Consider the following 12,645-nt stretch of genomic DNA (forward strand, 5'->3'; position numbering starts at 1 on the left):
GTGGTTCAGTCAGTTCAACATCTGACTCTTGATTTTGGTTCAGGTCATGATCTAACAGTTCATGGGTTTGAACAAAACATTTGGCTTTATGCTGTCAGCACAGAGCCTGCTTGGGATTCTCTCTTTTCTTCTCTCTCTGCCTCTCCTCTGCTCACTCTCTCTCTCTCAAAATAAATACCTAAGCTTAATTTTAAAAAAAGAGAGAATGTACCATAGAGTATGTGGTATAACCAATAGAAAGGTATTGTCTCACAGTTCTAGAGGCAGAAGTTAAAGTTTAAGGTATTGGCAGGGACATGGTCCCTTTGAGGGGACTGGGAAAGGATCTATTCCAGGACTCTCTTTTGGATTCCAGTAGTTCTTTGGATGGTAGCAGCATGACTCCAATCTGTACATGGTATTCTGCATGCATGTCTCTTTGTCCAAATTTCTTCTTTTATAAGAATACCAGTCACATTGATGTTAGGGATTAGTACTTCGACATTCAGTTCAACCCATAGTATCCTAACATGTTCCCAGGACTACCCATCTGTCTTTCTTCCTGCCTCACAGCCATGGTTCCAAAAAGAAATAATTCCTAAACCATTTCTACTTCATTTTTAACACTTTTCCTTTTTTTTAATTTTTAATTTTTTTGAGAGAGAGAGGGAGGGAGGCAGGAACAGAGAGAGAGAGAGGGGGTGAGAGGCAGATAGAGAGAGACACAGAACCCGAAGCAACCTCCAGGCACTGAGCCATCAGCACAGAGCCTGATGTGGGGCTCAAACCCATGAACTGTGAGATTATGACCTGAACGAATTGGGAACTTAACTGATTGAGCCACCTAGGTGCCCCAACACTTTTCTTTTCATTATGTCTACTTTCCCGCAAATCTGTTTTCAAGGCTTCAACTACCATCTCTGCTAATGATTCCCAAATCTCTATCCCTAGCCAGATCTCTCCCTGAGCTCCAGGCCATTTATCCAATGCTTAATGGACATCTTCACTTAGATGCCCAAATTGATATCACCCTCATCTCCCCATCATCCACACCTAAGCCCAATCCTTGTACTACTTCCCCAGTTGAGAGAATGGCATCAGAATTCATTCATTGCCCCCACCCTGAAACCTGCAAGTCCCCTGATATTCCTATCTCTACTTTACCCATCTCCAATTGCCATGTCTTCTTGATTTCAGCCCCTGAGTATCTTCAGACTGTATCCTTTCTCTCTGCTTACATTGTCTCCCACATTTGTATGGCAAAAGTCTTTCAACTGCCTCCCTGGTTGCAAGATTTCTCTCTCTCTCTTTAGTCAATCCTCCAGATGCAACTAGCATGATCACTTTCAAAAATGAAGTCACTATTCCAACCCTCTACCCCCTCTAAATCCCTTCAATGACCATAGTCCAAAAGATAAAGTCCAAATTGCTGACATAGCACAGAAAGGTCTTCATGAGATAGTTTTTCTGGTCTTGTCTCTCACTAATCTGTTCCCCAACTTGCCTTGCACACTCTATACATGTATAGGCTCATAATTAAACTTCAGTTATACTAAACTATTGTCAGATCCTCTTAAATATATCACTGGCTCTTACATTTGGGTCCTTACATGAGTGTTCCCCTTCCTGGATCATCTTTCTCCTAATTTTCTCTCCTAGGGACTCAGCTTAGATGCACCTCTTCTTGTCTTTGCTGACCATTGCTCAAGACTGACTTTTGAACTTCTTGAATGTTTTCTCACTGTATTCTTTACTTATCTCTACTATACCATTGTATTAGGTTGGACTAGATTACATTGCATAACAACTTCAAAGTCTCAGTAGCTTCTGGCCAAACCAAAAAATATCTTTTATTGTTCATGTTGTATGTCTGCAGATAAGAGATGGTTGATGAGTCTCTGCTTCAGGCTGTGGATCAGATTTGGGTCTGTTCCAGGTAACCTTTCTAGGACCCACGTTTAAAGGGCAGCTCTTGGAGCCCTGGGGTGGCTCAGTCGGTTGTGCTACTCTATTGACTTCGGTTCAGGTCATGATCTTGCCGTTCGTGGGTTCTGGCCCCATGTCGGGCTCTGTGCTGACAGCTTGCTCAGAGCCTGGAGTCTGTTTTGGATTCTGTATCTCCTTCTCTCTTTGCCCCCACCCTGTTTTTGCTCTGTCTCTCTCTGTCTCTCAATAATAAACAAATGTAAATTTTTTAAAATAAAGGGTAGCTCTCTTCTGAGACATGCTATTCTCATGGCAGTTGGCATAGGAAAACAAGAAGCTGAGTGGAACAATCAACAGAATGTAAAATTCCTCATAGGACATTGTATGGGTCACATACACTCACAAGATTAGCCAGAGCAAGTTACATGGCCAAGCCCAACATGAATGAGGCAGGAAACCATACTCCTTTCCCAGGGAGACAGGGAAGCAATGGGTATACATAATACTCCTACAGGGTATTGTAGGAGTACACAATTGTAAGCAATATTACAATCTACCACAAGCACTTAGACTCAAATGCCTTTTCATTTGCCTGTTTCTCTGGGTAAAATGCAAGTTCCTTTGGGACCAAATTGATTTTACACCATTTTATTTTAAATACTTTATGCAACACCTGGCATGCCATAGGTCCTCAATGTGGATTAAGCAAATATAGACTCCCATATCACTTTTTATATGTTCTCCTGACGTTATAAGCTAAGAGAGTCACTTCCTTCTTTGTACTTTCATGGAACAATAACATAAGTCTCTTCTAGCGCTTATGACATTATACATTTTTAAATTATGTGTGTATTTCCCCTTCTGGTCTAGAATTTACAATGGTAGGAAACTCATCTCATTTCTAGCACCTGGCATAATACTTGGAAGAGAAGCATTCAATAAATGTCTGGATAATTTAATCAATTAGTTTCTCTGTTTAAATCGGCATATGTTTATTGATTACCTACTAGGTGCCAGGCATTCTTATTTTAACAGTTGGGGCTAGAACCTAGGAACTCTTGAAGGGCTGTGAGGTGGAAAGAGGAAGAGGCAAGGGGCAAGAACATTCTTATGATCCTATTTTTTTTTTAAATATTTAACGTTTTTTATTTATTTCTGAGAGAGAGGAAGAGAGAGAGACAGCGTGAGCAGGGGAGGGTCAGAGAGAGAGGGAGGTACAGAATCTGAAACAGGCTCCAGGCTCTGAGCTGACTGTCAGCACAGAGCCCGACGAGGGGCTTGAACCCACGAACCGTGAGATCATGACCTCAGCTGAAGTCGGACACTTCAGCTACTGAGCCACCCAGGCGCCCTGCTATGATCCTATCTTGAAGGGCTGCAGTTGCCATCTGGTGAGCAGACGCAGGGCTACTCCACTAGCCCATGCTCATTCCCACCCATTTCTGCCTGAGCCTCTCACCCGACAGCACGGCTGTCATCTAAACTTCCCTTCCAGTTTATTGCTTTGCACTGCTCCGCTCACCAAACACATTTGTGTTTATTGTGCGATTAGTGCTGAGTACACTGAACAAGGTAATGACATGCAGCAAAGGCCAAGAGACGACACCCTGGCTCGGTGCATTGCTTAATACCTCAGTAGAATGAAGCACTCCCTTCCTTCTCTCTGCAGCCCAGCTGCATTAGATATTCAAGCCTGAACTCTAGGCCCCCAAGAAGGATCCCAGTGGGAAGAAACCTAAGAAGCACGTGACAGGCAAACCTGGTAACTGACAGCACCAGTGATTTGGAGAAAAAAGACTGAATATGAGGGAAACTGAGGCTGGGTTTTCAGCATGCTGGTCTTGAATGTAGGGAAAAGTGGAATTGAGAACAATGTAAATGGGAAGGAGAGCCTGGAAAAATGGTGGGCAATGCTGGGTTGTGCTTTCCCAACAGACAGGGTCAGAAAACGTCCACCAAGTACGCACAAAGATCCTCCTGTGACTAAACCATTAGGCAGGGTTTCCAGGGACCTGGGCCACTACTGTTCTTTCCCTCCCTGGATGAAGTACAATTCACAACCCCCACTCCATTGAACAATAAATACTATCCCTTCCTGCAAGGGACCACAGGCTACCATCTTTGTTCTTTTAATAGTTTATTGTCAAGTTGGTTTCCATATAACACCCAGTGCTCATCCCAACAAGTGCCCTTCTCCATGCCCATCACCCCCCTTCCCCTCTCTCCCACCCCCATCAGCCCTCAGTTTGTTCTCAGCATTCAAAAGNAGACGTTGAGCGTCATTTCATGTGTCTGTTGGCCATCTGGATGTCCTCTTTGGAGAAGTGTCCGTTCATGTCTTCTGCCCATTTCTTCACTGGATTATTTGTTTTTCAGGTGTGGAATTTGGTGAGTTCGTTAGAGATTTTGGACACTAGCCCTTTATCCGATATGTTATTTGCAACTATCTTTCTCCATTCCATCGGTTGCCTATTAGTTTTATTGATTGTTTCCTTTGCCGCGCAAAAATCCTTCATTGGGATGAGGTCCCAATAGTTCATTTTTTCTCTTGAGTCCCTTGCCTTTGAGGATGTGTCAAGTAAGAAAATGCTGTGGTTGAGGTCAAGGATTCTTTCCTGCTTTGTCCTCTAGGGTTTTGATGGTTTCCTGTCTCACATTCAGGTCCTTTATCCATTTTGAGTTTATTTTTGTGTATGGTGTGAGCAAATGATCTTGTTTCATTCTTCTGCATGTTGCTGTCCAGTTCTCTCAACGCCATCTGTTATAGAGGCTGTCTTTTTTCCATTGGATACTCTTTCCTGCTTTGTCAAAGGTTAGTTGGCCATACATTTGTGGGTCCAATTCTGAGTTCTCTATTCTATTCCGTTGGTCTCTGTGTCTGTTTTTGTGCCAATACCACACTATCTTGATGATTACAGCTTTGCAGTAGAGGCTAAAGACTGGGATTGTGATGCCTCTTGTTTTGGTTTTCTTCTTCAATATTACTTTGGCTATTTGGGGTCTTTTGTGGTTCCATACAAATTTTAGGATAGTTTGTTCTAGTTTTGAGAAGAATGCTGGTGCAATTTTGATTGGGATTGCATTGAATGTGTAGATTGCTTTGGGTAGTAATGACATTTTAACANTGGGCTCTGTGCTGACAGCCAGCTCAGAGCCTGGAGCCTGTTTCAGATTCTGTACCTCCCTCTCTCTCTCTGTCCCTCCCCTGCTCTCTCTCTCTGTCTCTCTCTCTCAGAAAAAAATAAAAAAACATTAAAAAATGTAAGTGGAGTATTAAAGTCCCCTGCTATTAGCACATTCTTATCCATAAGATAGTTTCTGTTTGTGATTGTTTTATGTATTTAGGTTCTTCCATATTCAGTGCATAGACATTTATAATCGTTAGCTCTTCCTGATGGATAGGCCCTGTAATTATTATATAATGCCCTTATTCATCCCTTGTTACTGCCTTTACCTTAAAGTCCAGTTTGTCTGATATAAGTATAAGTACCCCTGCTTTCTTTTGACTTTCAGTAGCATGACAGATATTTCTCCATCCCCTTACTTTCAATCTGAAGGTGTATTCAAGTCTAAAATGAGTTTCTTGTAGACAGCAAATAGATGGATTTTGTTTTTTAATCCATTCTGCTACCCTTTGTCTTTTGATTGGAACATTTAGTCATTTAGTCCATTTATGTTCAGTTCCAGAGAGAGAGAGAGAGAGAGAGAGAGAGAGAGAACAGCAGTGATGGAGGTGTAGAGTATACATCTAGAGAATGGATTAAATGTGACCGTTTAAGGAAACCAGTGACCAGAGTGCCCTATCCAGCAGAGTGGAGGGTTACGAATGAGACAAGGGAGAATATATATGAATATAAAGAATTGATCTACAATTAATCACGGCAGTGCATCCATATTGGTCTTGCTCCGGCCTGCGGTAAAAAAAAAAAAGCAACTCTCTAGCGGGAATGGGTGTGTTTTGGTGTAGGCAGGTCTCAGCCTCTGCTGCAACCTGCGGGCCGCTCCCTGAGGTCCCGCCTTGGTGGTTGTGGGGAGAAAAATTGTGGCGCCCCAGTCCCCTCCTGAACCAAGCGTTGCAACTCACTCCTTTGGGTCTGATCTCCATTTGCCTCAGGTGAAGCTGAGGTGGGCCCTGCTCTATGTAACAAGCCTCGCCTCGTTTTCAGATCTTAGTCTGTGAGCCCCACTGATATCACCTGAAATATAAACCCACAGGCAGAGTCCTTCTGAGCAGTTTCAAGCCTCTCACCCACCAGCCCACTGGGAATGGAGTCGAGCGGGAAGAGCAGCAGAGTGGCTTCAGGCACACCGCTTCCCCTCCAGGTCTGGTGAACAGAGGAGCGATTTCTCTTGGCTTCGTCTTGGACCAGTGCGTCCCGCTCAGGGTCAGCCACTCTCTTTTCCCCTCGACTCACCGTGGCTCCCCGCAAAGGGGGCTCCGTCCTCCCCTTCCGTATCCCGGCCCATTTTTATCTTCTCCAGTTCACACTCACGCTATAAGGTTTTTTCAGTGGACTCTGTCTCCTTTTCTTCCCAAACTCCTGGATTATGTAAGGGTTCCTATAGCTTCAGGCCTTCTCTGTTTGAGAGATGGGGGCGAGTGAAATGTATGGAGCTCTCTACTTCTCCGCCATCTTGCCTCCTCCTCCCATCTTTTTTATATCTGTATCAAAATGGTAGATTCAGCATCTCCCACCCTATTTCTCCTCTGGCCTGTCCTCTTATTTATATAATGCTGAAGTTACTTCTGGGGACGGAAGGAATACCAATAAGTACTAATTTGTTCATTCATTCAATTCATTTCACAAATAACTGAGACATATATTAGCTACCAGACAGTAGATTGTACATCTTTGAATACAATAAACTGTCTCTGCTATTGTGACACTCACAATATAGTGAGACAAATATCAAATAAGTAAGCAAATAAATATATAAATGCAGATTGCAATAACTGTTATAAATGCATCTTTTTTCTTTTACAGTTGGAATCTTTCTAACCTGAAGTCTTCAGGAGAATTTTAGGTGGGTTTAAAGAAATTCATGAATTCCCTAATGTTATATGAAAAAAATCTTAGTATATGGGTAGATTATTTTTTCTGTAAAGTATACATGGCTTTCATCAAAATCTCAAAAAACTCTATGATCTCATAAGAGATAAGTACCTATGCATTACAGGCACACCAGACAGGATTTTATTTTGTCTCCAGTGCCACCTCCCAAGATTGATTAAATCTGTTGGTATTTGTGAATTACATGGAAGCAATCATGTCAGAAAAGCAAAGCTGGAGAAACTTCTGTTGTTTTATACACAGGCATGTGAGCAGGGTGAGCACACACCTTAATGGAGAATACCAACCAAAATGTTAATGTTGGTTGCCTGTAGAGAGTGGAAAATAAGGTGATGATGTCCACCTTCTTTTCAATAGGGTTCCTTGTTTTCCATATAGTTTGCAGTAGACAGGTCTTGCTTTTGTAATCAGGAAAATGAACACATTAGAGCTATTCTTATTTTGGGAGACATATATTTTACTACTTGTATACATATCTTATGGACTAATGCATAGAAATGTATTACACATAAAATATACTGACATTATGATTACATAAAATCTTTCTCTTACTGAAGATAGCCTAAGCGAGGAGATAGATTGAGAAAAGTTTGTGTGTTCAGCTCTGGGCCACAGTGATGGCAGTGTGCTTCTTGCTGGGGAGCAACCATCTTGGGCATGTATAGTTCTATTGCCTCTGACCTTGGACCCTGCCATGTGTGGTTTCCAAGTCACTGAGCAGGAATTTATTCAGGAACAAGGCAGGTGTATTTAACATTATCTTTTCTAGATTAGGGGTCATAAATAAAGACAGTTTAGGATTTAGAGTTAAATGAGTAAGCCTAACCCCTTCAAATGTCTAGATATCTGATCTTGAACAAGGTGCTTCTCCGATCAGTGCCTCAACTTACTCCCATAATATCATCCCTATCCATCACATAATGTAATTAATTATAAGGCATAAACAAGCTAATCAGAACCAAGATCTCATAAAGATCAGAGAAGACAGGATATGCTACAACACAATAGCCATGTGTCAACCAGAGACATGATTTTGCACAAAGTCTGAGAATAAAGTCTTGAGGACTCTTGAACAACATAGGAGTTAGGGACATTGATCCCCCACACAGTAGAAAATTCATAAATAATTTTTGTCTCCCCCAAAACTTAACTACTAGTAACCTACTGCTGACCAGAGGCCTTATTGATAACACTAACAGTAAATCAACACATATTTTGTATGTTATATGTATTTGCACTATATTCTTACAATGATATCTAACTTCTTATAAATTCAGTCTTTCTAGGCTACAGGATTTGTCTACACTTTTTACTTTCAAATTCAAAACCTTCGAAAAATTTTCCAATATATTTATGAAAAAAAATCCACATATAAGTGGACCCATGCAGTTCAAACCTATGTTGTTCAAGGGTCGACTGTACATTACTGAAACAGATCATCTTCATAGACAAGAATAATAATATAGATGGAGATATCACTTCAGAGATAGCTCTTATACACAGGTTTTTTTTTTGTTTTTTTTTAAATATTTTTATTTATTTCTAGGAGAAAGAGAGACAGCATGAGCAGGGGAGGGTCAGAGAGAGAGGGAGACACAGACTCTGAAATAGGTTCCAGGCTCTGAGCTGGCAGTCAGCACAGAGCCTGACGTGGGGCTCGAACCCACGAACCGCGAGATCATGACCTAAGCGAAAGTCGGACGCTTAACCGACTAAGTCACCCAGGCGCCCCTTATACACGTTTTTTTTTTTTAAAAATGCTTACTTATTCACATTGAGAGAGAAAGACAGCAATCATGAAGAGAGGAGGGACAGAGAGAGAAGCAGAGAGAGAATCCTAAACAGGCTCCTCACTATCAGAGCAGAACCCAACACGGAGGTCAGTCTCACAAACCATGAGATCGTGACCTGAGCTGAAACCAAAAGTTGGTACTTAACAAACTGAGCCACCCAGGCACTCCACCCTATTGGTAAACCAAGGAATACCGAGGAAGAAAATATCACAATACTCAGACAGAAAGAGTGTTTCCAACAGTATATGTCTAAAGTTTGGCCTGAGCCACCTGCACCTCACCTGCAAATGCCTACTTTGTCACACTGCATTGCACAGAATAAGAGAAAATGATAAAGAATGCACGAGCATGCGGTGGGTTGATCATGGTGCAGAGGACTTTGAGGGCAAGAAGAGGATCTAGAAAATGGCAGATTATCTGTAACTTTCGGTCTGTGAGCTCTCCTAGAAGGTAGAGCAATGGGGTGATTATTGCTATTATTTATAGAGCAATTTCCCCCTGATTTAGACATACAGTCTAGCAAGACACATTGGCACATACAGATAGTATATAACAGTTATGCCTAGACATTGCTTTCAAAATTTTTCTTACCTTTTTTTGTGCACCCTGAAATTAAAAGTGGATGGAGGGACTTGAGGGTAAAAGGAAGAGGATCCCTTCCTGGAAGAAAAAAGTGAGGGAAATAAGTCAGTCAGAGAAGGACAGATACCACATGTTTTCACTCATAAGTGGAACAGGAGAAACTTAACAGAGGACCATTGGCGAGTGGGGGGAATAAAATAGCTGGGGAAAGGGAAAGAGGCAAACCATGAGAGATTCTTGAATACTGAGAACAAACTGAGTGCTGATGGGGATGGGGGGGGAGGGGAAGGGGGGTTATGGGCATGGAGAGGAGCAGTTGTTGAGATGAGCACTGGGTGTTATATGGAAACCAACTTGACGATAAACTATAAAGGAAAAAAACAATAAATATTAAATAAATTTAAAATAATTTTAAAAAATAAAAAATAAAACAAATGCAACCAAACAAAGGAACAAAGTGAGAGAATGAAAATACACTGTGAGAGCCACAGTCTTTCACATTTGATGCCTTTATTTCTTATGAAGTATATCCAAAATTGAAAACCCGACCCTGGAGCGTATTCAAGTCATGGTGAATGTCCCCTTGCCTCTGTGTCACAATGGGATGAGTGCTTAACCTCTCTGATCTATGGTGTGGTTTTCAGGTTAACATGAGATTTAGAGTACATCAACATTTCCCAAGTTGTGTTTGACAGAACATTAGCTTTACAAGATGTTAATAATCAGTATTGTGAAGAAAAAAAAACCACAGAGTTCTGTGGCCAATTAACTTGGGGGGAACACAGCCATTAAACAAACTTGAACAGGTTTTCTTACTGTAAAGATTCTCAGAACTTTTGCTATGCTAATGTGAGTTCTGAATCTCCAAAGAGTAACCAAAAGAGGAGACACTCCACAGTCTCCTCTTACTTGGCCATAAAATTTTGGGACTTGGTTTTGGTTTGGGCTTATTTTTGCTTTGTTGTATTTTAGTTAGCACCAATGAAGATCTGGAGAAAATTTTGTAACACTAGATAGTTTTAAGGTTCCTTCCAATCCAAGAAAGACTAGCATTCTGCAAATGACTATTAAATGACCATTGTGCATTTTATGCACATGAAGGACAAGCATCATGTTGCCGACAACTGGAATGTAACTTCATGGGTGTGTTTTCTCAGTCAATCTTCATAATAACACTGCAAGGTGAGGACTATCACTTTAATTTTGTGAGTTTTATGAAGCTTTGAAAAATTAGCAAATCTCTCAAAATATTGTGGCTAGAGCTATGGAACCTCTAGTAAAACATACAGATGTAAGGATACTGTCTTAATAAGATGGCATTTGACTAAAAACTTAAAGGAAGTGAGATAAAAAGTTGAAGGGGATAGTCATGCACATATCTATGGAAGAGTGTTCTATGCAGAGGGGAAAAGCCAGCACAAAAGCCTAAAGATGAAAGTGTGCCTGGCTTGTTTCAGGAAAAGTAAGGAGGTCAGTAGCACCAGAATGGAGTGAGCAAAGAAATGAGAAGTAGGACACATAGAACCAGAGAATTGATGGGACATCAGATCCTGTAGCACCTTGTAGTAATCATAAGAACTCTGACTTTGACACAGAGGGAAATGGAGAGCAGAAGAGTGATACCATCTGGTTTATGTTTTAAAAAGTTCACTCGGTCTAGTAGGTTGAGAACAGATCCTAGGAGGGTGCCATAGTCATTATTGCTATCCACAAATTATTTCTGAATCCCTGGGACACGGTTGGATTGTACTTTCTTGCCCCCTTGAAGTTAGGCATGGCCATAGCTTGACCAATGAGATGTGACAAGAAGTTCTATGTTTCACTTCCCGGTGGAAGCTTTAAGGGCCTTTAGGCAATTCTTTCTCCATCACAGGACAGGAAATGATGGATGCTTTGTCAGTCTGGTTTGGTGAGAAACTACAATGAAGAGATTCCCTCCTTTAAGTCATCTATGTTTAATGTGAAACGAGTGAGAAATAACTTTGTTGGTTAAGTCACTGAGAGATTGATGATATTTATTTGAACACCATAATGGAGCCAATAATTACTGATAGAGAAGCCAAGGATAGAGCAGGAGAAGTACAGGAAGCCACCACAATAATCCAGGTGAGAGAGATGTTGACCAGAGTTAGAGTATTCCCAGTAGAGATGGTAGAAGTGCTTGGAATGGGGATATATTCTATAGGTAAGGCCAACAAAATTTCCTAACAGATTAGATGTAGGATATGAGAGGGGCTGGGGAGTCAGCCTTGACTCCAGGTTCTTTGGGCTGAGCAATTAGAAGGATAGAATTGCCATCAATTGGGGTGAGAAGGATGGAGTAAAGAGGCTTGGGGGAAAGGAAGTTTATTGTGTTTTATGTTTCAATTTCTATTTTATCCTTTTGAATTTTTTTTACAGTTTCTGATTATCTGCTGAAATTTTTGAATTTGGTTTTTATTTCCTTGAGTATAGTTGGGGAAGTCATAAAAGGCTCTAAGCAGAAGAGTGACTGTTGGGAGCCATTTCTGAGCTCATAGGTTGAGAAATAACTCCTTATGGGGTTAAGGTGAGTTGCACGGACTCTTACGGAACAGATGGTAACCGATATCCACCCCCACCCGATTGTTTCTGCTTGGAGTACCAACCCCCAAGGCATCTTTGTTGATCAGTATGGAGAGTGACTTATTCTGGCCCTGAATATGATGATTGCATCCTGTGAAGGAACCTATTGAGGAACTTCTTCTTCTGTGATTATGGTAGCAAACACTTGTGTTTCCTGAAAGACCTGTTTTTCTTAATACTTCCCCTTAAGCAAACAAGCTATTGACCCCTGCCCACAGAGAACTAACTTCACCCTTTTTATGCTAAAAACATTGTCTTGTATGCTAAAGATACCTTCCTTCCCCATAGGATAAGCATCTACATCCCCTACCTCAATCACTATTGATAAAGGTTATGCAGGAGTCTTCTACAAATCTATGTTCTGGGAAATTCTTACATATCAAAGAAATTTTTCATCAGAAATCATTGTCTAAGGCAAATACCACTTCTGTGCAGTCCCCCAAACACTTAATTATAAAATAAAATTGAGCCCCAGTCAGAGCAGAGATGCCTGCCTGGTGACCAGAAAGATTCTCGTGGCTCCCTCATCCCTCCCTCGCTGATACCGTCCATCCTTCAAGGATCCCTAGGCCTGCTGAAGCCGGCCTCCAGCAAGTGACAGCCTCCAATTTATGAATCCTGCACAAAACTTTGTACAAAGGGATAGTGTTTTCTTTTGTTTTCCTATGCTTTTTTCCTATGCTTTTTTT

Source organism: Crocuta crocuta, unplaced genomic scaffold (assembly GCF_008692635.1).
Source record: "Crocuta crocuta isolate KB4526 unplaced genomic scaffold, BGI_CrCroc_1.0 scaffold172, whole genome shotgun sequence".
Taxonomy (NCBI): domain Eukaryota; kingdom Metazoa; phylum Chordata; class Mammalia; order Carnivora; family Hyaenidae; genus Crocuta; species Crocuta crocuta.